The 27,648-nt window shown below is 43.4% G+C and overlaps 1 pseudogene; it reads left to right on the top strand.

The window, feature by feature from the left end:
* The first annotated feature begins 1,951 nt into the window (after positions 1-1,951).
* LOC112070573 (ATP-sensitive inward rectifier potassium channel 10-like) lies at positions 1,952-26,619 on the top strand (annotated as a pseudogene).
* Positions 26,620-27,648: the final 1,029 nt, after the last annotated feature.

Raw genomic sequence — 27,648 nt, forward strand, 5'->3', positions numbered from 1 at the left:
ATTCTTTCCTGTTCTCTCCCTGTCCTTTCCCTATTCTCTACTGTTCTCTCCTGATCTCTCCCTATTCTCTCCTGTTTTCGCCGTCAATTGCTGACCCCTATAACATAGTTTTCTTAAAACAGAGACACACACGTGCGCTAAGCATTCTAAAAATCTCGCACTCTGGAGAGAGGGAACATTCAGATTTAAGTCAAAACTGTAACTCGGCCACTCAAACATTCACTCTCTTCTTGGTAAGCAACTCTGGTGTAGATTTGGCCTTGTGTTTTAGGTTATTGTCCTGCTGAAAGGTGAATTCATCTCCCAGTGTCTGGTGGAAAYCACACTGAACCAGGTTTTCCTCTAGYATTTTCCCAGTGGTTAGCRCCATTCCGTTTCTTTATTATACTGAAAAAGTCCCCATCCAGTCCTTAATGATTACAAGCATGCASATAAGATGCTGCAGCCACCACTATGCTTGAAAATACGGAYTGGTACTCATTTGCCCCAAACATAACATATTCAGGACAAAAACTTAATTGCTTTGCCAATTTTTTTCCAATATTACTTTAGTACCTTGTTGCAAACAGGATGCAACTGAGTTAYGAAGGATGCTRGTATCTTTGTAGTGACTGGGTTTATTGATACACCATCCAAAGTGTAATTAATAACTTCACTACGATCAAAGGGCTATTCAGTGCCTATTTTTCAGTGCCTATCTACCAATAGGTGCCCTTCTTTGCGAGGCATTGGAAAACCTCCCAGGTTTTTGTAGTTGAATCTGTGCTTGAAATTCACTGCTCGACTGAGGGACCTTACAGAACATTTGTATGTGTGGGGTACAGAGATGAGGTATCATTCAAAAATCATGTTAAACACTATTATTGCAACGTATTATTGCAATTATCCATGCAACTTACTATGTGACTAAGMGCTTGAATACTTATTGACTCAAGACATTGCAGCTTTTTCTTTTTTAATCATTTGTAAACATTTCGAATAAAAACAAATATTGCACATAATTCCACTTTGACATTAAAATCTAAATGTAAACATTTTTAAATTCAGGCTGTAACACAACAAAATATGGAAAAAGTCAAGMGGTTTGAATACTTTCTGAAGGCGGTGTATATTTGTAATAATGTAATCCAGTGAAGACGTTATGCATCATCCCCACCAGGCTGTAACCTTGGACAAGGACTCTCCCCTGGACACACACGCGCGCGCGCGCACACACCTTTAGGTGCCCGTGCACGGATGAGGGAACAACTCTCTCAGCGGGACCGGAGACTACAGGATGGAACAACACGCGTTGGCGGGTGGGTGGGTCCGTGAGATTGATGCTCGTGTGAAAAAGGTCCAGCAAATCTCGTGCAGCTCAGGTTTATTCATGCATCTGCCTCCCACCACGGTCGCTCAGCTGGGGCACGCTGGAKATCCAGCTCCCGCCAAAACAAACTTCACATGGGGTCTTTCATCAAGTTGGCCTTTTATTTTTTCCAATAAACCTGATTCTATAAGATAAGTWATCGGCATTGATATTAACTGTAACAAGACATGGAGGTTATAGCTTTTTCATTGTTCTGGGTAAACCTAACTGTTCAGTGGTCTTGTTTGTTTTCTTCAATTATTATTCAGGACAGTTKCTCTGATGTCCGTCGCGGCGGGAGCACGTGTATAGCGTTTCTCTCCTTGCAGGCGGACATGGCATGGCCTCACAGAGCGAAGCCGACATTATTCAGTCAAACCATTGGCCAACTTTGCCGACGCAAAATTGCGAGGAGCCAAGTCCACAATAAAGTGTCTGTTGTTCATTCTGATTTGTAAATAGTCTACCTCCACGCGTTCCAWCAGTGAAATAACTTCCAGGCGTGTATCTTAACCATCAGACATTTACATGAGAAAGTTGACAAAGGCTGAACAGTCGAGGAACCCTTAACAAGGGACCCATTTACAGTGAACAGGGTGAGAGATAGAGAGGGAGAGCGAGAGAGGGAGAGAGAAAGGGTGGGAGGAGAAGCTGGGAGGAGAGTTGAATTAATGAATTAAAATGTCCTGAGTCCAGTTGAGTGACTGAATAGGCTACTTTTTCATTTATAAGGAGAGACAAGTGAAAACTTGAGAGAAGAGGACAATTCAACTTCTASATGAACCCGAGAACCATCACAGCTCGAGATGCAACGGGGACATTGCAACTATTTTATTACATAATAACTCTGTAACGTTCAACCGGAACCGGTACCGACTGACACTTCAGTCTTAGAGAAACCATTGATTTGTCTTTGGTAAATTCGCGATTAGATTAGTAGGCTACAGAAACTTGTTGATTTGAACGTTTTTGTAAAAATGGTTTAATTGTTAGGCATATAAGAATTATAATGGAAATATCTAGAACTACAATCAGGATGGAAATCTGTAGACAATGAAAGTTGCGTGTCTCGTGCTCATGCGTGTGAGAGAACTGTCAACAAGTGCGCAATACTCCAATCCATGATGTCGCACTGAGTAAAAAGTCAACAAATAGGCAAATTGATCACAACATACATTTTTTAAATGTGTTTTGGGAGATACAAACACTTTTAAAAGTCTCAAAATTGCATTCAACAATTGCAACAAAAGGTAAGTGATGACACGCACATTCTAATTCATGGGCCTAAATTCAGTTTGCTCTCATTAGCTTACTTGATCATCAACAATTATTTGATTATTCTRATCTTACAGAATACATATAAGTTGTTAGCAGCAAAGCTAATTGGTGATTTTTCACCTGAGACAGCAGGGAGTTATATCGATAGGGTCGAATATAAAAAGGCCAGAGCTTGATGAAAAGTTAGACCTATTAAGTTACAAAATAGAGTTATGTATGTTTCACCCTCTTCATGAAGAATAACCATAATAAGGAAATGAATTGGAACGCTATTTGGCTTGGTACGCAAGAGAGGACACGAGCAGAGAGCACAGGTGCACCCACACACAGAGAACAGGATGAGTGTAGCCTATCAATGCTACTAAGCGGGTTAGTGTTTTTACGGTAGTGGTTGGGCCCACTGTGTGTGTGGCACTTATACGTGGCGCTGGAGTTTGTGGACACCTGTATGTGACTAAAATGACCGTTTAGATTAGAGATGCTGGAATCATGTTTCTTCCTTTTTTCCCCATCACACCTTGTAAAATAATAGGTAGACATCATCTCAAGGGAAGTTTTCTTGTGGCCGTTATTACGTTTTCAACATACTCTGCATTTTCAATCAATAAAAATGTAAGTATTTAGTAACAGTACTTGATTAGAATTTTATAATTTTGATTTAATTGTCACTTTGATTATTCATTCTCTTCTGGTTCCACTTTATATGAAGTACAAATTATAAAGGCTATAAAATTGCAAAAGGCTTCATAAGCACTACATAAATGCTARACATATCATCTATAAGCACATGTCAAACTCTATAAATGGTGTATAAAGGGTGACATAACCATTCCCACTSTAGGCTGAKTTGCCAAAGACATAAGGKATTATSCATGTTTATACACCCTTTATAGAGTATGACATAAACTTATAGATGATTTGTGAAGTATTTATGTAGTGTTTACGAAGCCTTTATGTCCACTGTAAAAAAAAAAATCCTGTTGTTTTTTGTTAACTTACTGGCAGCCAGTTACCTGTAACTTACTGTAAAAATAAGTACAGTATGTTACCGAAAATGTACTTTTATGGTCTCTTTGGAAATTACGGTAACGTACAGTACCTTTATTACGGAATTTACAGGTAGCTGGCTGCAACTAAGCTCCCATAAAAACATAAACACATTTTTACAGTGTGTACTGTATAAAAGCTTTATAAGCTGTACTTTGTTTAAATCAAATCAAATGAAATGACATTTTATTGGTCTAATTCATTGGTTAGCASATGTTATTGCGAGTGTAGTGAAATGCTTGTGCTTCTAGTTCCGACAGTGCAGCAATATCTAACATGTAATCTAACAATTTACCGAAACATGTAATCTAACAACTACCCAATACACAAAAATCGAAGTAAAGGAATACAAATATATACATATAAATATATGGATGAGCAATGACAGAGCGGCGTAGGCAAGGTGCAATTGATGGTATAAAATACAGTATATACATATGAGATGAGTAATGCAAGATATGTAAACATTATTAAAGTGGCATTATTAAAGTGACTAGTGATCCATTTATTAAAGTGGCCAATGATTTAAAGTTTAAAGTGGGACCTCAGTTCCTCTCGGTCTAAAACGGCAGAAGAATGAAGGCGTAAAAACACGTTGCTGTAGACTGTATTAGTGTTGATAAGGGTTCTAACTCACACCTGTAGGAAGGCAACCTGACCCGGGACACATTGAGGAAGATCACCATGGATACTAGGAGGGTGCCGACAAATGACCTCTGGCACCAACCCTGGCACTATAACATCAATCTCCTCTCTGGCACAATGATTAGAGTTTAAATTGGACATTCCAGTGGCTGCGGTTTACAAGTCAAGTCTACAATGTGTAAAATGGACACTAAAGAGATGTCAGAATTTAAGTTGGGATGCATTAAACAAGTTAGATAAAGACACTGTTAAGCTGTACTGTTTTCTCCCTCTGTGATTGCTCTTGTTATTGAAAGGCTGGCAAGGGTCTACTAAAACGATTCAATGTATCTTGAATGTAGTGAACACACAGTGTGTGTAAGTAGTGAGGCCTAGGTAGCCTAGCGGTTAAGAGCTAGTAACCGAAAGGTTGCRGGTTCGAATCCCCCAGCCGACTAGGTGAACAATCTGTCAATCTGACCTTGAGCAAGMCACTTAACGCTCTGGATAAGAGCGCCTGCTAAAACGTAAATGTCAAATGTACCTGAGTTACCCATACAGATGTGCTTGCTTCTCAAGTGTCAATTTGTGGGTAGTTTGAGTACCTGGAACACAAATAGTTTGGTTAATGAAGAAGTTGTGCCAGTGCTTGTTTGCAGAGGCTGTGTGGGGATTTTTACACCTTATACTGTTCATGTGTAATATACAAGACTTGATTGTTGCTTGAACATGTCCGTTAGAGGTACTCAAGTGTTATAGAGGGGTGGTTGAGTGAATATGTAGGGTACATGAGACTCTCATACTCATTCATATCACCCCGACAGGAGCACAGGGCAGCAGCAAAGTGTCTCCACTTCACACCTGGCTGGGTACATCAATGTTGATTCATTTTGGTTGAAAAGTCGTTTTTCTGTTTGCAGGGTCATATTAGTGTCGTGGGGCAATTTTTGGAGTGTTTTCATGGGTTGCTCGGAGGTGGTTGGAGTGTTGTGTAGAGGTTGTTTGGGGAATTGGAAGGGTGCACACAGAGAGACAGGAAGGAGTATGGTGGATCACACTGCTCAGGAATACTAATGAGTACCTTTTGTCATCTCTCTCTCTCTCTCTCTCTCTCTCTCTAACACATACTCACATAGGATCACTCAGTCACACACACACTTTCTCCCTCTCTCTCACTCAGTCGTATTTTTCAATGGTGGCTTTTGTCCCTTTCATCTCTCTAAACAAAGGATTCTTGTGCACACAGGACAGAGTGAGAGAGAGATGGCGAGAAGGAGAAAGGGAGGAAAGGGAAGGCAAAGGGGGATACCTAGTCAGTTGTACAACTGAATGTAMTCAACTGAAATGTGTCTTCCGCATTTAACCCAACCCCTCTTAATCACCACACGAAATCCGGATTGGACTTGACATGACATTTTAAGGCAGGATGGAAACAAACATATGTAAATTGAGTCAACAAATCTTTTTTTACAGTGCATAATTTGATTCAAAAGGAGAGAGAATATAGTGGAGAGGAAGACACAGAAGTGTTAAAAGGAATACTAAATCAAGGGAAAATAATAATAATAATAGTAAGTGTTGTTTGGGAAATATCAATATTGATATATTGAGACGGCCGTGTTGTGTATGTCGCTGTACATGTGAATGTGTGTTTACTGTATGTGTGGGCGAGGCCTCAGTAGGGTTCAGAGGTCAGCTGGGAATGTACTCGGCCTATCACACGCGCCTATCCGAAGCCCCGCCTCCCATTTAGTATTCTGAGCACAGAAATCTACACAGATCCCTATTCATACTCACAGTGTGAGCTTCAGCACCAGAGAGAGATGAAGGGAGAGAGGGAGGGAGGGGGGAGGAAAGAGGGGGAGAGAGAATAGAGTAAGCGAGTGGGGACACACAGAGAGAAAGGTCAGAAAGTAGAGAGCGTATCAGATCGCCTAGTTCTCTGCCTTTTGTTTTAGTTGGTTATTTTTTTTATTGGTCTGGAAAGCAGAGGCAGGCAGAGACAAAAGGACCATTTAGCCAAGGAGAGAGAGAGAGAGGGAGAGAGAGAGATAGAGAGAGAGGGGGGGAGAGAGAGAGATGGAGAGATAGATAGAGAGAGCGAGACAGAGAGATAGAGTGAGATAGATAGAGAGAGAGAGATAGAGAGAGAGATGGAGAAATATAGATATATATAGAGAGAGATAGAGAGAGAGATAGAGAGTTAGAGAGCGAGAGAGAGAGATAGAAATAGAGAGCGCGAGAGAGAGATATATATATAGAGATAGAGAAAGTCCAGATGAGGATACAGAACAAAGTCTAGAAGGATGCTCGGACCAAAGTCACACACAAACAGCAAGTCTCTATATCCCCAAGGAGAAAAAGAGGCATCTCTGCCCTGATAGATAGCAAACAGAGGGTAGTGCGTACGTCCCAGTACATCACTGGGGCCAAGCTTCCTGCCATCCAGGACCTCTGTACCAGGCCGTGTCAGGAAGGTCCTAAAAATTGTCAAAGACTCCAGCCACCCAAATCATAGACTYTTCTCTCTGCAACCGCACGGCAAGCGGTAGCGGCGCAACAGGTCTAGGTCCAAAAGGCTCCTTAACAGCTTCTACCCCCAAGCCATAAGAGTTCTGAACAACTAATCAAATGSCTACCRYGACTATTTGCATTTTTTTACACTGCTGCTTCTAGCTGTTTATTATCTATGCATAGTCACTTTACCCTGCTTACATGTACATATTATCTCAATTACCTTGACTAACCTCTACCCCTGCACATTGACTCTGTACCAGTACCCCCTGTATATAGCCTCCACATTGACTCGGTACCGGTGCCCCCTGTATATAGCCTCCACATTGGACTCTGTACCGGTACCCCTGATATAAGCCTCCACTGCTCTTACGTACCTGTAGCTCAGACTCTGTACCGGTACCCCCTGTATATAGCCTCCACATTGACTCGACGGTACCCCTGTATATAGCCTCCACATTAGGACTCTGTACCGGTACCCCCTGTATATAGCCTCCACATTGACCGTACCCCTGTATATAGCCCACATTGACTCTGTACCTACCCCATGTATATAGCCTCCACATTGACTCGGTACCCCCCTGTATATAGCCTCCACATTGACTCTGTACGGTACCCCTGTATATAGCTCTCACATTGACTCTGTACCGGTACCCCCTGTATATAGCCTCCACATTGACTCGGTACCCCCTGTATATAGCCCACATTGACTCTGTACCGGTACCCCCTGTATATAGCCTCCACATTGACTCTGTACGGTCCCCCTGTATATAGCCTCCACATTGACTCGACCCCCTGTATATAGCCTCCACATTGACTCTGTACCGGTACGCCCTGTAATAGCCTCCACATTGACTCTGTACCGGTACCCCCGTATATAGCCTCCACATTGACTCTGCGGTACCCCCTGTATATAGCCTCCACAGACTCTGTACCGGTACCCTGTATATAGCCTCCACATTGACTCTGTACCGGTACCCCTGTATATAGCCTCCACATTGACTCTGTACCGGTACCCCTGTATATAGCCTCCACATTGACTCGTACCGGTACCCCTGTATATAAGCCTCCACATTGACTCTGTACGGTACCCCCTGTATATAGCCTCCACATTGACTCTGTACCGGTACCCCCTGTATATAGCCCCCACATTGACTCTGTACGGTACCCCCTGTATATAGCCTCCACATTGACTCTGTACCGGTACCCCCTGTATATAGCCTCCACATTGACTCTGTACCGGTACCCCCTGTATATAGCCTCCACATTGACTCTGTACCGGTACCCCCTGTATAAAGCCTCCACATTGATCTGTACCGGTACCCCCTGTATATAGCCTCCACATTGACTCTGTACCGGTACCCCCTGTATATAGCCTCCACAGACTCTGTACCGGTACCCCCCTGTATATAGCCCCCACATTGACTCTGTACCGGTACCCCCTGTATATAGCCTCCACATTGACTCGTACCGGTACCCCTGTAATAGCCTCCACATTGGCCTGCTACCGGTACCCCCTATATAGGCTCCACATTGACTCTGTACCGGTACCCCTGTATATAGCCTCCACATTGACTCTGTACCGGTACCCCCTGTATAAAGCCTCCACATGATCTGCGGTACCCCCTGTATATAGCCTCCACATTGACTCTGTACGGTACCCCCTGTATATAGCCTCCAATTGACTCTTACGGTACCCCCTGTAATAGCCTCCACATTGACTTCAGTACCGGTACCCCCTGTATATAGCCTCCACATTGACTCTGTACGGTACCCCCTGTATAAAGCCTCCACATTGACTCTGTACCGGTACCCCTGTATATAGCCTCCACATTCTCGACTCGTACCGGTCCCCTGTATATAGCCTCCACATTGACTCTGTACCGGTACCCCTGTTAAAGCCTCCACATGACTCTGTACCGTACCCCTGTATGAAAGCCTCCACATTGACTCTGTACCGGTACCCCCTGTATATAGCCTCCACATTGACTCTGTACCGGTACCCCCTGTATAAAGCCTCGCTACCGTTATTTTATTGTGTTACTTTTTTACTTTAGTATATTTAGGAAATATTTTCTTAACTTTTATTTTCTTAAAACTGCGTTGTTGGTTAAGGGATTGTAAGTAAGCATTTCACCATGAAGTCTACACCCGTTGTATTCGGCACATGTGACAAATAACATTTGATTTGGACAAGCTCTATTCTCCTGCTGTACAAACCACACCGCGTAATTCTCTSACACAGAAAAACATTTATTGGAAAGTGAAGATGAGATCATGTGACAGCTGATGAATGTCCCGTTGGAGCTGCACATGGTAGTAGACTACTGGGGCAGTATGGGGCTAATCATCAACGTGGTAAGGTCATAGTTTGAACTCTAAGTGTAAAGCAGTACCACTACGTGGAAGGCAGTAAGACGATTGAAACGTTCATTTTATTTCATTAGGGAAAAAGGGATAATGAAAGAGAAGTAGATTGTGTCAGGGATCAAAGCCCATTCATAAATGGTTGATCCAGACCAGTGGAGGCTGCTGAGGGGAGGACGGCTCATAATAATGGCTGGAATGGTGTAAATGGAATGGCATCAAACACATGGAAACCATGTGTTTGATGTATTTGATACAATTCCACTAATTCCGCTCCAGCCATTACCACGAGCCTGTCCCCAATTAAGTTACCACCATCCTCCTGTGCTCCGGGTACTAGGCTACATGCGGCTTTTCTGTTCCTGGTTTCGGATGGGGAATAAGTAAGCCTTGTTTCGGTCCCTCTTGATCCAGCCAGCGTGATGTGCTGCAGACACATCTGAGCGCCTTAGCATTATAGAGGGGCTTTTAAAATGAAAAGACAGCTGTGACTTTGCGCTGAAAGGGGGCTTTTACTTTGAAAGGGCAGCTGCTGCTCTGTCTGAGAAGAAAAGGATGAAGAGAGAGTGACAGAGAGTTTGGAGCACATTGACAACCACAGGCCTGCATCTGTCCACTTGAAAAATTGTCTCATTTATAACGTCCCTCTCTTTCTATTCCTTTCTTCATCTCTTCCTCCCCCCCACACCCCGAATGTTCCACTCCTGTCACCTCTTCCATTCCTCCCTTTAACAACCTCTCTCTTCCTTTCCGCTTCTCTCCTTTCTCACAAAATCTTTTCAACTTGTTTTTCATCAACTTTGACTTTGCACAATATTTATCTCTTCCTCTCCCGCTTCACCCCTCCCTCCTCACTCCTCTCCCTCTTCATCTTTCTCCCGTTTCACTCCTCTCCCCCCCTTCACTTCTCTCCCCCCTTCTTCTCTCCCTCCTCTCCCACTTCACTCCTCTCGCTCTACTCCTCTCCCCCCTTCTCTCTCTCCCTCTCTCTTCTTCTCCTCACTCCTCCCCCCTTCACTTCTGCCTTCCCTCCACACTCCTCTTCTCCTCACTCCTCTCCCTCTTCACTCTCTCCCCCTTCACCTCTCTCCCTCTCACCTCTCTCCCTCTTCACCTCTCTCCTCTTCACCTCTCTCCCTCTTCACCTCTCTCCTCTTCACCTCTCTCCCTCACTAATGTTCCACCGTCACCTCTTCCTTTCCCATTTATCCATTCTATCCCTTCACCCCTACCTCACTCCTCCATCATCATCAATCCCTTCCTCCACCATCCCTCCCTTCTTCCCCTGATAAAGCTGCAGCCATGACGTCGGCCACTCCCCCCTCCTCGCGCGGCTCCTCCCCCAGAAAGGTGTGTCACTCCATGATCCAGACGGAGGTTCTGAAGCCGCTGCTGGAGGCAGGGGGGGCGGCAGGGGTGGGGGCGGCAGCGACGGCAGGGGGGGCAGCGGCGGCAGGGGGGGCAGCGACGGCGGTCTGCGCGCTCCGACGGAGACGGCGCGTTCTCTCCAAGGACGGGCACAGCAACGTGCACATCGAGCATGTGAGCGGGCGTGGGGCAATGTACCTGCGTGACATCTGGACGACCTTCCTGGACATGCAGTGGCGCTACAAGCTCTTCCTGTTCTCGGCCACCTTCGCCGGGACCTGGTTCCTGTTCGGGGTTCTGTGGTARCTGGTGGCGCTGGTGCACGGAGACCTGCTAGGTGAGGATGGAGGAAGGGGAGAGAGGGAGAGAGGGATGGGGGGAGAGAAYGTGGGAGGGGAGGGGTTCTGTGGTACCTGGTGGCACTGCTATGTGAGGATGGAGGGAAGGGAAAGAGGGAGAGACAGAATGCTAAGGTCTTTGAGAGCAATGATACCTCAAAATACCAATACAATCAGTTGTACCTCCCCTATAATCTTCAACCCTGAGATATTTTGCTTTCCATATCAATCTCACAACCTTGCCTCTCTCCCTGTGCCTCCCTTCTCCACCCCTACCTCCAGAGTCTGACCCTCCGTCCAACCACACCCCGTGTGTGATGCAGGTGCAGACTCTGACAGGGGCGTTCCTCTTCTCACTGGAGTCGCAGACCACAATTGGCTACGGCTTCCGTTGCATCACAGAGGAATGTCCCGCTGCCATCATCCTCCTCATCCTCCAACTGGTCATCACCATGGTGCTTGAGATCTTCATCACTGGAACCTTCCTCGCCAAGGTACCTCACCCTTCCCCTGGGCAGATTGATAAGATGTTCACTTTACCATCCATCACATTCATTGATAAAGTAAACCACCACTAAACAGTATGGATATACAGTATTTCACTGAAAAATCTGGACCTACACATCACGTCAAATTTTCAGTGCAATAATATGTGACTGACCACCTGGATTCGGTCTTATGTAGCAAAATGTGAAATGGTSTTTTTTTACATTGGATAAAAGTAGAGACTCTGAGCTACAAAATMGTATATCATACACTGCATTTGAGGAACAATGGGAAAGTAATTCTTCTTTGAAAGTTGATCAACTTGTAAACTCACTTTTGAGAAAATCYCCTTTGAATATTTTTGTGTCTAGTAAAGAGCTCTTTGTCTACACCCATTCAGCATCGTTCACACCCTCTTAAGCTTTAGCCCCACCCATCTTGTTTCTCTCTCGAAGCGCACACTTGACGCTCTGGCTGATGATTTGTTTACCTCTGGATAACATGAAAACAGCCTAACCAGCTCTGCTGGCAACAATTTTATTACGCTTTTTTGCAGATGTTTACTGACACCGGCCATATTTAACGAGTGTTGTACAGTACACACGTCATGTAATGTCAGCTAATGAGCCAGCCAGCTAACGTTAGCTAGTTATAACAACAATGAACACAGTGCCAGCAATACCTAACATTAGGCTCTAACTACAAAAGCAAACAGCTCTGGGAAATGAATAATAACGTCCTCTAGGGAGCAGTTAACGTTAGCTAGCTAACAGTACACTTTAGCTTSAGACATATAGCTAGCTGGGTAAATAATGAACCTAGCTAGGTAAACAACGMTTAAGATCACACACATCACATAACGTTAGCTAACGAGCCAGTCAGCTAACGTTAGCTAGATAAACAACAATGAACAAAGTGCCAACAATGCCACAGTGCTGGGAGCTAACCAACCAGGTGCCTGTTGCACAAAACTAGGATAAGGGATTAAGCCAGGATATCTTGGTGATCCTGGCTCAATTGATCCGTAATCCGGTTGCACTAAAGATGGATAGGGGGCAGGAGGATATGTTATGGTATAAATTACCATGGAGATTTATTCTGTGGAGCTAGCCTGCTCCAGACCAGGCTAAATTCCAGGATCTATTTAATCTCATCCCTAATGTCAGTCAGCAGTCACCACAAATGGAAACCAATAGTTATTTCACTGCTCACTATACATTGTTATCACATATAACTAGACCCACTGTTATTATTTAAACGTTCTGTGATCATTAATTTCAATGATTTTGGATAAAAAATGATTTTTAGATGATGTTGCTATCATTAGATTAATTTACAGTTTCCCATAGACTATAAGGCTATATACAAAATGATAGAATATTAGGGCCACAGAGGGGAAAAAAACACAAGTCATAATATTGTAACCAGTTGTTTTAAAGGAGGACAGTTGTTAAAATGACAGATGTGGGGCATTTCGTGAAATTGTACTTCAGTATGGTTTTCATAACAAAGACATGCTGATGTGCCAGAATATTAAGTATCACATTGTCATAAGTATCAAAACTGTAAAAACAATATGTAGCTTTCTGCAGAAAGAACCAGGCCTCATAAATTTTATGACTTTATCCTTTTCTTTCAGTGTGGCCTAGTACTCTGTCATATAAACAAATACACATTCCATATGAATATATAAAAAACACAATGTGTAACATTATGTTCCTTTATTGAATAAGGACAAAACAAAGCAGGTAAACCATCAGCTCCTTTCGAACTGAAGTCACAGTGACTCTACAAGATGGAAAGCACAGAATCCCAGCATATTAACAAAATGATACATACACATTCAAAGGTCTGTATATAACGTTAGTGTGCATGTCTGCACACTAAAATAAATGCAGGACAAATCCATACACATCAACTGAACAGACAAATGAATGGATGCAGTAGCCTCCCTGCAGCCTTGTATTACACACAGTATACCGCACAAACATCATAAGAGGCCAAATTCGTCAAAAAAACGAACCCAAAAAAACCCAAATTTCCTCTGCCACCGCAGGACGATATTTAACCAAAATTGAAAGCACACATACTAACTAAATAATTCAACACATATGTCCCTCAGCAGCCGACCACTGTCGTCATCAGGAAGATTGCCGGATTGTCCCAGTCCATGGCTGTGGCACTCTGGGGGCCCTCTCCTTCCTCAGGCAGGCCACTTGTGGAGGACAGCACAAGCCACAGTAATATCACATGCCCTAACAGGGCTGACCCTTAATTGTGAAGGCAGTGAAAGCGTGCCTTCAGGAGGCCAAAGGTCATTTCAACTCTGGCCCTGGTCCTGGCATGGGCATGGTTGTAGGCCTGCTGTGCTTCCTGGGGCTGTGAAAGTGTCAGGAGAAAAGGCTGGCAGCCATACCCCTGTCTCCAGCAACACACCAGAGAATTCACCTGTCAACACAAAATCTCATCATTACTACCTCATAAACACAGTGATATTCTTGACACAGCCATGATGGTTATAAATAGGGGTTGTGTGGCTTACCTTGTGATTGAAATCTATCAGTGCCTGAGGCCCGAAAGATTCTGGAGTCATGGACTGAGCCAGGCCATTTTGCCACAACATTGCTGATCACACAGTCAGCATTGCAGACCATCTGAAATCATAAGATGAGGAATATTACACCAATCAATGCACATCACTGGCAATGCAGAGTGTTCGTCAATGGACAATATCAAAAAGTTATGTTCACCTGAACATTAATGCTGTGAAGGATTCCTATTCACAAAATCGGCCTCATGGGCACCTGAGGGGGCTTTTATCCTTATGGTGTGCGAGTCCACTGCACCAATGACATTGGGGAAACCTGTCACACAAAGTAATGAGTATCCTACTATGTGTTTAACAGTTGTCCTGTAATTTGTAGATCCTCTTACCTGCAATCCTATAGAACTCCTCTTTGAGTCACAGAGTCTTCTGTGGCCAGGGAAGGAGATGAAGACATCTGCTAATGCTTTGATAGCAGACACACACTCCTTATTGTGCGGCAAATTGTGGCCTTGTTCAGCTGTTCTGCATCCCCCACTGAGTACAGGAAGGCTCCACTAGCAAAAAAGCGCAAGGCCACACAAACCATTTGCTCCACACTCAGTGCATGCCCGTGCAGTGCGGTGCTTAATCCTGGGACCCAGTAGTCTGCATAGATACTGATGCATCTGCAGAAAACCTGTATCTTTCATATAGATGGTCATCAGGGAAGGCCAGTGGGTCCAACCGGTCCCTGAAGACCCTTTCTCGCCTGAAGGCTCTCCTCAGCACAAGTGCTTCTTCATCCACCACATCTCGCACGAATGGGCATGCCATTGTCAGAGCAGAAAGGAACACACAATTTTGGCCCTTCATATAGGCTAGTGGCCACCCTGGTGCTGGGGGGGTGGGCAAAGAGGGCGATGCCTTATAACGATGACTTGGTTGTACTGATTGCTGGGAAAATAAAAAAACCTTAGAAAGATGCCACCGTCCTGTGTGCTCACAATAAGAGCTCATATGTCATGGCTCACTTGACTTTACGAGAATATACCTAATTTTTATTTTGAGCTGTGTCATCTTCTTGGAGCTGGGGAGGAAAGAAAAATAATGATTAATACATTTTGTTACAGTTAGCATACAGTGTATTGAAGGCATATCTCACCTCCCTCTCAAGTTTTTTTATTTTCAAGGTCCAGTTTCCTAATTGTCCTCTTTTTTATTTCGGACTCCAGTGCAAAGATTTTCCATCTTTTTTCTTCTTGTACTGAATGTCTATGTCTGCCAGTTCTATTTGGCGCCGGAGGGTGGTTGCCATACAACTTTCTGATAGGCTTGTGAGCTCTGTGAACACAATACAATTAGCGCAGCTGGAATTTGGCAGATGTGGTGTCCTTTTATTAATACGCACTATGTTGCCAGGCTGGTTTTCCACTGTATAGCATCTGGGTCCTGTTAAAGAAATTAGATTTTTTTGATTTTGATGAGGACTCCTCACCATTGTAGAGTAAATAGTACTTTCACAGTCTTAACATGATACCTCATGCCTTCTGGAATCCAGAGAGATGGTCTCCTCCTCATCATCGTCTCCATTATGTGCTGTTTCTGCTGCACTGGGGCCTTCACCCTATCACATTTAATCGGATTCTATTGAAGCTAGTAGACAAGACATGCCAGGTACTCACTCGGATCAGCATCGTCTTGGTGCTTGTGCTGGTGGCTCTACAGGAACACAGTGCTGCCAGACACTGCAAGGCAATAGGTAAACCAAAGTCAGACAGTCCAAATTGATTCAATATGAATGTGGTTGTATCCCATGTAGAGATGGAAGGACATACCTTGAATGAAGCGTGCATCTTGGAGGAACCTATGCTCGTCTCTTTCCCCCCAGGGTGCCCCTCTAAACGGGCCTGCCTTTATTTAGCTCCAAGGCCATGTCCTCTGCTGGGGTAAGGTCAGCCTTTGGTGACCCACCACCCGTGCCTTGTTTGTGGTATTCTTTTTCACTGCGCTAAAACAGTCAGACAATGTGTGAGCAGGCACCTTTGTGGTACAATATATGCTTGTGCTTTGTTTAAATATTAGTCAGGACCATACCATTCTGCAGAATGTTCTTGTATTTGATTTTGACGCCTGCCTGTCCGTTTTGGCCCGTTCATGTTTAATCTACACACACACACACCACACACACACACACACACACACACACCACTTAATGGAGTCACACTGCAAAAAATTACTTGGTATTTTTGTCTTGTTTCATAAAAAATATCAAAAAATTTTTCATAGCTTTATACAGTGTGATGGAGAGTTACTTTACACAATTTCACTCATATCTGCAGTGGCATTTCAATTTAAAAATTTAACCGTTTCATAATTACAGTACAAACTGCATTATGTTGGAGATGTGAATTAAATATTTGAATTGTAATTGTGATGTTTCAGCGGAGCGGTGAGTGTGTAATGGTGCACTACTTACGCATTCAGGCGGTCTGCAATACTTTGCCACGCTTTTTCTCTTTGCTTTATCACTGTGGCGGTGTTGCCTTTCTTCTTAATTATATCTTTTACTCCTGGTATGCCTCCATGAGGATTTGTGCTCCGACGGGGAAAAGTACTCGGCTCTGTTGCCATGGTAAAATCAGTTAATCTGTGATCTGTGGCGGGGTCTATTTGAGGTGAGCCGTAGCGCGCACCTATCAGGATTGGTTTCACCTGGCTTAATGAATCCGTTGTCTGCTCATCCTGGCTTGGTCTTTGTGCAACCAATTAAGCCTGGACGCACATGGTTTGGCTTCATTGAGTCAGCTGAGTCATTTATCCCGGATGGTTTTAATTTTTACTTTTGTGCAACAGGCCCCAGGTCCAATGTTAGCTAGCTAACATTACACTCTAACTAGAAAACAACTGCTCTGGAAACGAATAATAACATCAGCTAGGGAGCCAGCCAGCTAACGTTATAACAGTACACTTTACCTTGAAATGAAACCACTTTGTCAAAATTAGAAACATATAATATCTGAAAATGTAGCTAGCTAACGCATAGACTATCTTACCTGTATACATGACTTCAAAACTTGATCCTCCAGAAAATGGAGAGCAACACTTATGCAGCTCCACTACACAACAAAAACATTTTTAAAAGGCAGTTCGACAGGATACCACAACAGACTGACGAGCTCAAATAAACAGAAGCCTCTCTCGGCATGTCCAGCCCACTCATTATTCTCAGCCAACATGGCTAATGGGAAGTTGTTCACTTCTTCTGTGGGTTAACCAACAAGGCATCGTATCTCGTATTTAACTTTTTTTGTATTTACAGATGGCATACAAGTTTGTTATTAAGGCACATGAAAGTTTCACATGTTTCGCAGAAGGCATTTCTGCAACAAAAAAAACGCATTTTGATTAAAATAAATATGATTTATGTTTCAAACGGCCCTGCTGTGAAGTCGTGGCTAGTTTCCTAAATCGGGTCAACATATGCACTGCATCCATCCACAGTCAAACACATACAGCAGTGTTTATTATCCAGCTCTCCCCCTCTCTTCTTTCTTCCCCTCTTCGTCTCTCTCTCTCTCTCTTCCTCTCTTTCTCCCCCTCCCCCTTCTCTCTCTCTCTCTCTCCCTCCCCTATCCCCCTCTCCCTTTCTCCTCTTCCCTCTTATCATTCTAACCCTCTATAACATGAATTATCTGCTGCCCTCTCTATCTCTCACTCAGGGTCGGAGTTATCTATATGTGTGTGTGTGTTTCTGTGTGCGTGTTGGGGGTGGAGGTTAAGATGATAGGAAGTTCATGCCCTGTGTGTATTGATAAGGAGACTTACAGCAGGCTGTGCAGCACAATAATATTTACTCAAACCGGATATGTTCCAGAGAGCATTGTGGGTAGTGTAGTTCATCATGCTACACTGTGTGGCTCTGACACACTCTTCCCCATTGTCCTCAGGTGGCGCGGCCCAAGAAGAGAGGAGAGACAGTGAAGTTCAGCCAGTACGCTGTGGTGTCCAATCACGAGGGCCGACCCTGCCTAATGATCCGTGTGGCTAACATGCGCAAGAGCCTGCTGCTGGGCTGCTCGGTAGAGACACAGTGTGTGTGTGTGTGTGTGTGTATGTGTGTGTGTGTGTGTCTGTCTGTCTGTGAGAATGACGCAGTTGTCCTTTTCCATCGACACTCCTCTTTTCAGAATCCTTGCACATGTCCCCTAACCAAATGACTCCATTTGGCTCCTAGGTGACGGGGAAGTTGCTCCAGACGTCCCAGACCAAGGAGGGGGAGACGATGCGTCTGGACCAGAGGAACGTTCCCTTCCAGGTGGACACGTCCAGCGACAGCCCCTTCCTCATCCTCCCCCTCACCTTCTACCACATCATAGACGACAGCAGRCCGCTCAGAGCCTGGGCTGCCAAGGGTAGGAATGATTACATACAGTAGCTTAATGTTCACATGGTCAGTTATTTGTGGTGTGTGTTCTCCTTCAATTGGTCCTATTTCATGACCTAAAACTTGATGGTTACCAGTTCCATAGGCAGGTATAGTGTAGTTACSGTCTAGTGTTCTTGTCCTATTGGTCCAATTTGATATTACTGTAAGTGGCCTAAGACATGGTAGTAAAATAGACAGGCAGGTTCAGTGTTCTGTTGTAGTAGTGGTGTAGTGAACTACAGTACCTTACAGTCTGTGTAAAGTAGGTGAAGTTGTTGCTKTAGTTGACCATGTCCCATGTCTTAATCACCAGCAGGACGAGAGGGCCAGCCGGGGTGTGGGAACGGAAAGCCATCCGTGTGGAGAGACAGAGAGGGGTGAATTTAGGAGATTAAAGGTCACTGCTGTGATAGAGGGCATTTGGAACAGGACCAGGACAGTAGAGGGATGAGGGGGGGAGTGTAGGGTGGATGGTAGGGAACATCCTTATAATGATTTGTACACTGCAAATTGACCACAACTATGCCAAAAAAGTGATTGTATTTGAAAATAACCTTTTTGCCGATCCCTGTTGTAGAGGGTTGTGTGTGTGTTTGCGTGCGTGCGTGCATACTGTACATGTGAATGCGTGTGTACACAGCAAATCGGCCAGTGTCGATTCAGAAGTTAAAATCACTCTGTAAGAGTGAAATTAAAACTCAGTGGTGAGAGAGTAAAACAGTCCCATCAAAACCACACCCATCATTATCAGATTTCCCAGAATGCKCTACTGTGTTTTTGCATGTACARTGACTGATTGAATAATGTTATGCTACACAAAGATAACATATATTTTTCTAAACTAATCCAATTAGTTAATTAGATTTATTGCACCTGTTACTGAAATGGTTGTTCCAGTTTAAATGGTTTAGGTSGTCTCCTTTATCAATTTCCATTATCCCGACAGTCTTTCTGAATGAGGGTTGAGGGTGAACAAAAATTCCAACTGTTGGATATCCTAGCTCTGTCTCGATTCCAATAGGAATTACACATCCATCACTTTGCAAGCRAGCATAATGTGACTTGCAGGCCTGATGTGGCCTGTGAACCAGGAGTTTCCCAACACCACCGTGCTAGGGTAAAACTAAGCAATCAAAGCAAGGCCTTATGATATATGTAAGTACTACATATTGCCAAAGTTGAATTTGAATTATAACATTCGCCTAGGAACTTACTAGGTGAAACCCACAGGCCTTGCTGTGAAATAATGAAATAGTTCAACAACCATGTCTGTGTCACTAACAAATACAGTCATGGGTGGTAAYCTCAACAATTCACTCAAAGAGAAAAGACACCCTGGGAAAAATGCAWATGAGACTTTACACCATGCACCATTTCATTATAGTTCACTCCAGTGTAGAGTGAAATACCTATTAGTTCACTCCAGTGTATTCACATTTTTTGYGGTCTGGGGGATGACACCGGGAGAGGGGTCTCTCTCTCTCCCCATCTCTGTGTGTATGTCAGTGGAATGTGTGTGAGTGGGTGCCAGGTCTTCTCATTAAAAGACAATGGGGGTACAGTCTGATACAGTGAGGGGTGCTGACACACAGCTGGGGGGCTGTCTCTTATACACATCTAGATGTGTATAAGAGACAGGTGTTACTGTACACGTAATATGTTTATTTAATGATGCCTGATCCCAGAGAACACTGCATTTGGCTTTTGGCTTCACACTGTGTACCTTGAAAATGTAAGTAATATCTGCTAAAATTGTAATACTACCTTAAAGTATCATAATACTGTTACTAGAAGAATCAAAATACTAACAGTACATAATGCTACGACAATAGCCCCTGCACTATCTATGAATCTATCTTCTAATCTGGCCTCCTCTCACGGCAGCTCTCAAATCCTCATGATGCATTTCTGTGGAAATATCTGCAGCTCTTTGGGTGCACACGGACGGGGGGTTGGGGATTTTGCCAAATACGGTGGGACACTGTCAGGAGTTTCAGTAAGGGGTTACAATGAGTGCACTAACGTGAATCCCCTCAGTACACTGTAGTTGTTAACAGGAGTGAGAAGAGAGGAGCAGAGAGGTTGTAAAGGCTGCTCAGAAGAGCACTGTCAGGACTGCTCAAACCAGTAGTCAAGAACAGAGACTGAATAGATTAGACAGTCTACCATATCATGCATTGTGTGTGCTTGTCTCGGTGCATACGTGTGTGTGTGTGATATTTGTGCGTGTGCGTTTCTATGTGTGTGCGTGTGTTARGAAGTGAGAGCAGTACTGGGTCCAGGTTAGAGTTAAGGACTGTTTTCACAGATGACATAGACTGACCAGGTGAATCCAGATGAAAGCTATGATTGCTTATTGATGTRACTTGTTAAGTCCACTTCAAATCAGTGTAGATGAAGGGGAGGAAACGGGTTAAAGAAGGATTTTAAGCCTTGAGACAATTGAGACATGGAAGGTGKKATTTTTTTAAAATTAKATGTATTTGAGTGTTTACCAGCATTTGTAACTTGAGTCTGATAATTATCTCTACAAAACAGTTAATCTCATAAAAACTCATAAAAACATAAAAATACTTGCTTGATATATGTTTTCCAGTTTCTTGAAATACTTTGCAAAGGCAACTGATTTCTATGTGCAATTAACAGTAGTGAGCGCATATATTTTCATACTTTTTTGTACTGGTCCCCCGTGGGAATCGAACCCACAACCTGAGCATTACAAGCACAATGCTCTACCAATTGAGCCACATCATCACAAACCACTTGATGTCTCAATGTACTCAGTTAGTGTATTGAACATTGTTTTTCTTCATGGTGATGGAAAGTCTACAGGTTCTAACCTAGATGACCAGCCTATATACAATACAGTAATGTACATTTACATGAAGTGGTTTGTAAGGATGGTAAATTAAAACTGCACAAAAAGTGGTTGTTATCCATGTTATTTGAAAATATTTAATTTGATGTGGATGTTTTGGGTCTTTGTCCATAACTTTGCAACTTTTGATGTAAATGTTTGAGGACAGGGTTTTGATCTTTCTGGATTCAGGGAAGTTAGGAATCAATATACACAGGCAGTTAGGAAAGTTAAGGCTAACTTTTTCAAGCAGAAAGTTTCATTCTGTAGCGCAAACTCKAAAAAGTTCTGGGACACTAAAGTTTATGGAGAATAAGAGCGCCTCCTCCCTGCTGCCCACTGCACTGAGYCTAGGTAACACTGTCACCACCGATAAATCCACTATAATTGAGAATTTCAATAAGCATTTTTCTAAGGCTAGCCATGCTTTCCACCTGGGCTACCCTACCCCGATCAACAGCTCTGCACCCCCTGCACAGCAAACTTGCCCAAGCTCCCCCATTTCTCCTTCACGCCAAATCCAGATAGCTGATGTTCTGAAGAGCTGCAAAAATCTGGACCCCTACAAATCATGCCGGGCTAGACAATCTGCGAACCTTATTTCTAAAATTATCCGCTGCAATTGTGTGCAACCCCTATTTACTAGCCTGTTCAACCTCTCTTTGTAGTTGTCTGAGCTTCCCAAAGATTGGAAACATGCCGCGGTCATCTTCCTCTTCAAAAGGGAGACACCTAGACCCAAACTGGTTACAGACCTATATCTATCCTACCCTGCCTTTCTAAGGTCTTCGAAAGCCAAGTTAACAGACAGATTACTGACCATTTTGAATCCCACCGTACCTTCTCCGCATGCAATCTGGTTTCAGAGCTGGTCATGGGTGCACCTCAGCCACGCTCAAGGTCCTAAACGATATCATAAACAGCTTGTAAGAGACATTACTGTGCAGCCTTATTCATCGACCTGGCCAAGGCTTTCGACTCTTGTCAACACCACATTCTTATCGGCAAACTCAACAGCCTTGGTTTTCTCAAATTGGTGGCCTCGCCTGGTTCACCAACTACTTCTCACAGAGTTCAGTGTGTCAAATCGGAGGCTTGTTGTCCGGACCTCTAGCAGTCTCTATGAGGGTGCCACAAGTTTTCAATTCTCGGGCCGACTCTCTTCTCTGTATACATCAATGATGTCGCTCTTGCTGCTGGTGATTCTCTGATCCATCTCTACACAGACGGCACCATTCTGTATACCTCTGGCCCTTCTTGGACACTGTTAACTAACTCCAGACGAGCTTCAATTGCCATACCAACTCTCCTTCTGTGGCCTCCAACTGCTCTTAAATGCAAGTAAAACTAAATGCATGCTATTCAACCGATCGCTGCCTGCACCTGCCCGCCGTCCACCATCACTACTCGGAGGTTCTGACTTAGAATATGTGGACAACTACAAATACCTAGGTGTCTGGTTAGACTGTAAACTCTCCTTCCAGACTCACATTCCAATCTCCAATCCAAAATTAAATCTAGAATCGGCTTCCTATTCGCAACAAAGGCATCTTCACTCATGCTGCCAAACAAACCCTCGTAAAATTGACCATCACCGATCCTCGACTTTGGCGATGTTAATTTACAAAATAGCCTCCAACACTCTACTCAACAAATTGGATGCAGTCTATCACATGCCATCCGTTTAGTCACCAAAGCCCATTATACTACCACCACTGCGACCTGTACGCTCTCGTTGGCTGGCCCTAGCTAATACTCGCCGCCAAAACCCACTGGCTCCAGTCATCTACAAGTCTCTGCTAGGTAAAGCCTCGCCTTATCTCAGCTCACTGGTCACCATAGAGCACCCACCCATTAGCACGTGTCCAAGGCAGGTATATCTCACTGGTCACCCCCAAAGCCAATTCTTACTTTGGCCGCCTTTCCTTCCTCTTCTGCCAATGACTGGAACGAACTGCAAAAATCACTGAAGTTGGAGACTCATATCTCCCTCACTAGCTTTAAGCACCAGCTGTCAGAGCAGCTCACAGATCACTGCACCTGTACATAGCCCATCTGTAAATAGCCCATCCAACTACCTCATCCCCATACTGTTATTTATTGATCTTGCACCTTTGCACCCCAGTATCTCTACTTGCACATTCATCTTCTGCACATCTACCATTCCAGTGTTTAATTGCTATATTGTAAGTACTTCGCCACCATGGCCTATTTATTGCCTTACCTCCCTTATCCTACCTCATTTGCACACACTGTATATAGACGTTTCCTACTGTATTATTGACTGTATGTTTGTTTATTCCATGTGTAACTCTGTGTTGTTGTATGTATCGAACTGCTTTGCTTTATCTTAGCCAGGTCGCAGTTTTAAATGAGAACTTGTTCTCAACTAGCCTACCTGGTTAAATAAAGGTSAAAAAAAATAKAAAATAAAAATAATAATTCTATTAGAATGATGATTGCAGAGAAAGCGACAGGGCAACAACTCTTACAATTCCAACTATTGAATCCTGGAAGATACTGTTCTTAATTATACAACTACCTTTCTTGCCAAAACAGAGATGATGAAATGTTTTTATTGGGCAGCTAATACATCCTGTAAAAGGCCCAGTGCACTACATTTATGAACAAATATATATGTTTGAAAATAATGTTTTTTGGTATAATAATTTTTTTTCATTCAGATTTGTAAGGGGGTGCAGCATCCTCAGCACTCCTACTTCCTGCGGATATGGGATTGTTTATGTGTGCCATTCAGAGTGTGAATGGAACTCTTTTGACACCTTGTAGAGTCCATGTCCTGACGTATTGAGGCTGTTCTGAGGGYAAAAGGGGGTGTAACTCAAGGCAGCAGCTACTCTTCTTGGGGTCTGGCAAAATTAAGGCAGTTGTGCAGTGTGCTTGAAGGGGGTGTGTATCTTTACTGTTTGTGTGCTTGATGTTCATTATCAACCTATATAGGCCTTTGTGGCGCAGCTATTTGTGTGTACAATAAGTGTGTGGGGTGTGTTTTGTGTTTGAGAGAGTGTACATGTATGTGGTAAAAGGCTTCTGTCAATGGACTCTGTTTATATCTCCACTTTAACTTGGGTTTTACGCTCGGAAGTGATCAGAGAATTTAGTCCATCTATTTTGTGATCTGGATTTAGTAGTGAAGTTGGTCTATGTTGGAAAGTAAAGATGATCCTTTTATTGCTATTATCCCATTCTTGCTTTTCGTGATAATGGATATGAATCTCTTTCATTCTGTCTGTGTCCTATGCTTGGAAGTGGCCGTGGAATTTAGAATAAATCTGTTTTGTAATCTGGATTCAGTAGAGAAATCAGACGGTATCTTTAGAAATAGCGTTTAGTCTTTTATTGTTATATCCAAATGTATTTATTATTATAATTTTATTATGGATCTGTAGTGCTAAATTTGTATCTTTCATTCACTCTACCTGTGTTCTAGGAGGGGGATGGACGGATCCGGATCTGGCAGACTTTGAGCTGCTGGTGATCATGAGTGCCACAGTGGAGCCCACCTCCGCCACCTGCCAGGTGCGCACCTCCTACCTGCCAGATGAGATCCTGTGGGGGTACGAGTTCCCCCCCGTGGTCTCCCTGTCTTCGTCTGGGAAGTATGTGGCGGACTTCACCTTCTTCGACAAGGTGGACAAAACAAAAACCCCGCCCCTCTTCAAACAGGCCCCCCCCCCAAGCCCGGCCATGCACTCGTCCCGCAGCAGCAGAGGGGGAGCAGAGGAAGGACCGGACCCAGAGAAGATGAAACTAGAGGAGAGCTATCAAGGGGAGGAGAGGGGGAGGGGCAGGGGGAGGGGGAGGGGGAGAGACAGTAGCCCCCTCAGTGTCCGTATCAGTAATGTATAGAGAGAGAGAGAGAGAGGATGGAGGGAAAGAGAGAGAGAGCATGAATGAGATGGAATGAGAGAGTTACGAGAAAGGAGAAAAGAGAGGAGACTGTATGGAGATTGATAAATTATCAAGTGAGAATAAAAGTTGAATGAAAGAGAGATGAGCTGCTCCTCTGTTGGGAAATGTGAACACACACACACACACGCTCCTTTATTGGACTTTATGCGTTTGTATCGCCCCTTGTGGTTGGAAAGGATTCAACAGGTGATAACCTTCAAAGGAACAAAATACATCCCATTTGTGTCTACTGTCCTGTAATCAAAGATGGACCAAGAAAGCTTTTTAAACTTAATTTGTCTGTATTTTTTATAAGAAGACTTGTGTGACTGGAAAGGTCAAGGTTGACTGGTTTACCAGGACAAAACATGGTTCACGAGGACATAATCAAAAGAACCATGCAGTGGAGGCTGCTGAAGGGAGGACGGCTCATAATAATGGRTGGAATGGAGTCAATGGATTGGCATCACATGGAAACCATGTGGAAACCATGTGGAAACCATGTGTTTGATGTATTCGATAACATTCCACTTATTCCACTCCAGCCATTACCACAAGCCCATCCTCCCCAATTAAGGTGCCACCATCCTCCTGTGTAATCATGGTACTGTTACTGTTTTTAACACAGAAAGGTACTCTGTCTGCAGGACATGAGAGTGGAAATACTGGAGAAAATAAAACACATTACATTTTTTATGATATTGTATGTATACTGTATGTATCTGTCCCTAACGATGCGATATCCAGCAGTACTTATTCACCTGAGTATATGCTTAGCAGGGTTGGGGTCCATTCCATTTAAATTCCGGTCAATTCAGAAAGTAAACCAAATCCCAATTCCAAATGTTCATTGTCACTCATTGAAAAGCACTGAGAAATGAAARTGGATTTTCAGTGTACTTCCTGAATTGACTAGAATTGAAATGTAATTCATTCCAACCCTGATGTTTAGTGTTTCTGTTATTTTTTTTTCACTGGAATATATGTATTGGAGATGTATGTTAACAATACTAAAAGCACTTTAACTTGATGGTGTATGTGTACACAAGCATGTTTATATGTTTCAGTCAATGTGAGTGCGAGACTGCATGTATGTGTGTTTTAACATATGCATGTTCATATGTATGTACTTGTTATTCCTCCTTAGACTGTACTTCAATACCTGATCACTCCAGTGGTCCTTCTAAAACGTGCCACTAAACTGTGCCTTTTGATGTGCCAGTGTCTGTGCAGTCGAGCATCAGATTTCAATATCATATGGTGTGGTTAGCTGACATGTTAAACACCTATCCATTCGTTGTGAGATCTGGCAGGCGTCTGCAATGATGTCAGGCAAGAATGCTACCATTGCCTGTGATTGGTTATAATGTGTTGGCCAGGCCAGGTCCCATCTGTAATACCGCAACCTCATCACCCTAACAGATAATATACTATGAAGTGTTGGCCAGGCCAGGTCCCATCTGTAATACTGGAACAGATAATATACAATGAAATGTCTGTTTTTAATAAAAGTGCAGATTTACAACAGCTCTGTATTGGCCCGTCTCTGTCAAACAAAACCCCCACACCTGTGTCGGTTTCCGTGAAACCAGCACTGAAGGAAACATGCACTAAAGATATACCATATGGTTTTTGTTGCTGTACACTTCCACAATGCACTCTTAACCCCAGAGTGCCGCAGGTAGGGGAAAAGTAAAAATTGTAGTTTTTCCCCCTAGAGAACGATGGAGCTAGAGCTCTCAACGTTTTCCAGCATGAGAGCTACTCATTTTATTCTAGCTTTCAAATAGGCACATTCTCCTCTTCTCTTCTCCCCTGCAACTCCTCCCCGGGTTCTTAGTGTACAAGAGAAAGTAGTGCACTATGTTTTCTGTCAATATACCTGGTAAATAATGGTTAATAAACAACTCTAATGGGGGTCCTGTAAAATCTGTGATTTCTTTCCCAAATATAGTTCTCAGTCGTATTTTTCCTGGTTTTAGATTATTWWWTTTTTTCACTCTKAAAATTACAATTGTTCATAGAGAAACAACGAAATTGGATGTTCTGAGCCCATGTCAATGCTTAAACCACACCAGAAGAGACATTTTTTAGACCTGGAAGAAAACTAAAACATTTGGAGTGTAATTCCCATCTGGGTCGTTAATTGCGCATCTAGTGTGCCATCTAATGTGCAGGTCTTGCTATGGTTTTGTATTGCTGCTGCTCATTTAACGGCAAAGTTTGCTACCAACAAATAATATATACAAATGATATACTTCTGCCAGGTAAGCAGGCTTTGCAGTTAAAGTTTAATTGAGAAGGTTTTGGGGAAAGCATTTCTGTCAGCCCACAAGATGATTATCACATTACAGTGGCAATTTTAGCATGTCAATCTTGGTTGGGKAAACAACCCATTTTTTTTTTAGATGCTTGCCAGCGAAGCCACTACACAACTCTAAACAATACATGAAATGCACTATAACTGTGACAAACGGTGCCCACAAACGTTTAGGGTCTACATCAAGCTGTCCAGAGAGTGGAGCTTATGGCTYACTTGCTTAAAAAATATATGGT

This window comes from Salvelinus sp. IW2-2015, unplaced genomic scaffold, assembly GCF_002910315.2.
Source record: "Salvelinus sp. IW2-2015 unplaced genomic scaffold, ASM291031v2 Un_scaffold1370, whole genome shotgun sequence".
NCBI lineage: Eukaryota > Metazoa > Chordata > Actinopteri > Salmoniformes > Salmonidae > Salvelinus > Salvelinus sp. IW2-2015.